Source organism: Enoplosus armatus, chromosome 19 (assembly GCF_043641665.1).
Source record: "Enoplosus armatus isolate fEnoArm2 chromosome 19, fEnoArm2.hap1, whole genome shotgun sequence".
Taxonomy (NCBI): Eukaryota; Metazoa; Chordata; class Actinopteri; order Centrarchiformes; family Enoplosidae; genus Enoplosus; species Enoplosus armatus.
In genome coordinates, this window is record NC_092198.1 from 20,609,057 (window position 1) to 20,612,962 (window position 3,906).

A 3,906-nucleotide genomic window follows, 5' to 3' on the forward strand; every position below is an offset into this window, starting at 1 on the left:
AGCGAGGAGGAGAATAAACTGAGGTTTAACGGGGCTGCCTCTCAGCAATGAGCTTCGTGCCATCTCTAACCCTTCTCTGTGATAACTCATTTTAAAAGTGTAGCCGATCACACAACAGAGCCGAGTTATTCACTAGAGACCTTTTTGTTATTTATAACAACAACAAAACAAAAAAAAAGAAAAAGAAAAGAAAGTGCTTGATTTCCACGGGGAAGCCAGCGGTGAGGTGATACCCAGGCGGGCCTAAAAAAAAGCAGACAAACTAAAGCATCTGCGCCTGTGAAGACTGGAAGGCATTGCGTTAACGCGACTTTTTGTGATTGATTTTCAAGATCAGACTAAATCCATAATTCAGCCCCCACCGCCGGTGGCTGGAGCTAGCAATGGAAATGGTCCGTCAGTCCGCCAATCCACCAGTCCAGTTGCACCGAAGTTGGTGCAGCCATTTATGCTCCCCAGAGCATGAGGCCCAATAAGCGGTGACCATCTGACTTTAAAGATAGTGGATGGATTTCAGGCTCCCATCAGGATGAACTGTAAAGAAATCCAGTAGTTTCAGGGACCAGAAACCTGGAAATGGACATTCCCACCAGCCTCACCTGCGCTGGTTAGCAAATATTAGCATGCGATGCTAATATATGAGATGGTGAACATTAAGTGTTCCCACGACGGCTGCTTGGCCTTGCAGAGGCGCCATTGTGGCTGTGGACTCCATTTCCTGGGGAATTGTGGGCCGTTTTTTGGGGTGCGCGAAACAGCCAAATCGCGGCCACACTGAGGTTTTTTGCACTTGTAAACTTCAAGGAAATGGCACCGCCGAAACCTGTGCAGAGGCACAAAATATGGGCGGAGGGAACGGAAATGTATACAAATAGCTGCTGCGCACGATTTGTCACATCTGACTGATGGAATGTAACGGGAAAACCTTTGGAAAGATTGCCCCCGGCCCCCGACGTTAAAATTGTGACAGGCTTAGTAAATGTCCCAAAAAGCTCCTTACCTGAGCCGAAAGGCAAGAAGCTGAACCAAATCCACTTTACCTGAGAGAGACCTTGCGGCCTCGTGGAGAGTGGGAAAGAGTGACATCTTACTTTCAGCTCTCAGATTCCCCCATCCCTAATTGCGTTGCTGCGAGTGAGCGGTGGTGAAGTCACGTACGTTTCCCAGATGAAAGCATCAATGTTCTCATCAACTGTTCTGTTCTGCTCGATGGGGTGGGTGGAAGTGGGGGGGGGGGCGCAGCCGCATTCCCGCAGCTGGAGCTGTCAGCTACAAACAAACACCTGCCTTCCAATGAGATTATTTAACGGGTGGCTTCAGCTCCTTCCGCCTCGAGGCTTGCTGTGATTTCTGGAATAATTCTCTGCGATCTTCAGGTGCAAGCTGTTCATCAGCTGCCGGCATTTATTGCTAAGAGGAGGCACTCCTCGTGTCGGATTGAAAGGTAATGCCATTTTATGCGGTGATGACGTCTGTGTGTGTGGTGTGTGTGTGTGTGTGTGTGTGTGGTTACATTACTTAGACCTCTGAAATATTGAATTACGTTGCTTTTGCTGCACTCCGGAATTACTATATTTATACTATTTTCAAATTCTCATCGCGGCAGTAGGCGTTTGCGCATCCTTTCACCCGATGCGTAGAGCTCAGGCAGGGTTTTTTTTTTTCCAACACAGGAATTAGCCAATCAAACGGTGAGATCACGAAATAAAGCTCGGTCCCCAGATGAAATGTAAATGTGAAATTCTGTTTGTGAGTACGCAGTGTTTTAGAGATGGGATCTTCGCTGGTAAACCCAGGCCCCGGTTCGCCCAGTTCTGCCCAACAAGACCTCCAAATTAAACAACGACATTTGTCCGTGTCCTCTGGAACAACAGCGCCAGTTTTCCGGTCTGATGCCCCCAAATGGCAAATTTATACCAATAACTTCCAAAATTGCTTTATGACGTAAAGAGGGGTTAGTTTAGGCACACAAAAACAACTTGGCTAGGTTTGGGGAAAGACAGTTTGGGTTACAATGATGACTTGCAAGGTTAAGGGGACCTTCGTTGTGATGGTTACAATGGGGCCACACTCACAAAACCTCTTAAAGGCCCTGAAGATGTATTTTCCCGAATTGGCTTCTTACTGTGAGTGATGAGATCATGAACACTATGTTCTGCCAAAGCCGCAACAGTTACGAAGGTTTTGTCTTGCAACATGTAGTCCTCGATTCAGTTATTCAGGAGTTACGTTCACTCTTGATCCGTTCCCTGCCTGTTCCGCGTAACCGTACTTCCGCAGACCAATGAGGATTTAGCGACATTGAAATCATAAGCGTGATGACGAGCTGGTGGGTTGTTTGGTCGGTCAAATCTGATCAAACCGCATCCACACAATCCTGATGGAGCAGGTTAGCTGGGTGTTAAACTCAACAATAAGTAATGCCTTTAGATGTTTTGGGTTTTTTTCACTTTGATTGCGACATCCATTAAAATCATGAATATTTAATGTTTTAGAGAAATACCTATGATCTGAACACCGCCGTTGCTACCATTGATGTCCACGAGGTCTGGACCATGGTAACTTTCACAACAGGCTGCTCTTTTTCGGGCAGTTTTTATGATTCAAAGCAAATTTGGTAAATAATATCATTTGAATTGCCCCTGTGGACAGTGGTCCTGTCTTTGGACAATTGGAATGAAACGGGTTCATGAAAGTGAGCAAATCCGGCACTATGGTGTCAAAAATGTACACCTGCAGCAGTGCACACCTGCCTGGGATGCTGTCAGTGACATAAGAAAGATTGAAAGAGGTTCACCGACACTGAACGTCATTATGAGTTAGTCAGTAAGGCCGACTCGTCATCAGCAAGTCAGGAGGAGTCATTGGAATTGTTCGGGAAATAGGCTTGTTTGCTTTCGTTCTGAGAGTTAGATGAGAAGATCAACAACCGCTGTGAAGCCAGGGGCTGGTTAGCCTAGCTTAGCATCAAGACTGGAAGCAGGGGCAAACAGCTAGTCTGTCCTAAGTTCAGAAATACGACTTACCAACACCTCAGTCGGACCAAATCCGGCGTTGCGGCGAAACGCCAGTCCTCCCATTCATTTTGCCTGAGGGCGGAGCGTTTAGGCCGCGGCGGTTAGGACCACAGTTGAGACGGATTCAACTTTTGGATAAATGCAACCCGGCATCACGCTGCGGGGCGGGACATCCTTGAAAATACCTTTTTTTTTCATATTCGCCATAACTACTTTGGAAAGACTGACCGATACACCAGTGAAATGGGGTTGAGGTTTAGTCTGCAGATGGCTTGTGTCCCCAGGTTTTTATTAACTTACAAACTGAAGAAAGTTCGGCCCTTTTAATAGGGTTTTTTTCGGCAAAAGATAGCAGTTTAGAACAGTGTTCTTGGAAGCCATGTGTTGTATATGTATATATATTTACTATTTAGGTGAACCTAAATTCTACATTTTCCACGATTTACTTTAAACCATCACGTATTTCCTCATTTTCAACACAATTTTTTGGCTTGGCATTGCAATGTTCCATTATTGCTTTCGTCTACTCGCGTATATCATTTTCATTTAAACTCGTCAGTCTTTGTCACGATCCCAGATCTAAAGTGCTGTAATATGTCCTCACGTGGTCATTGTCTGTTAACCATTATTTGTCTTGGTGCTAATGGACCGAAGAGCTGATCTGGTCCTCGGTTCAGTGGCATTTCACAAAGCAGATGGCGGATTTATGCAGCTAAGGCATGGTATAGCGGTGTATTGTTAACGCCACAGAGGAGGCTTATGTTCTAATGCATGGGGAAAGGAGATTGGAGATTGAGTAAAGCGGCGAAATGCATGGCTGTTTTTGTGTCTCGACCTGACCTCAGCTGCGCAGGGAGGATGAAACCATGTTCTCTGACCTGACCTCCGG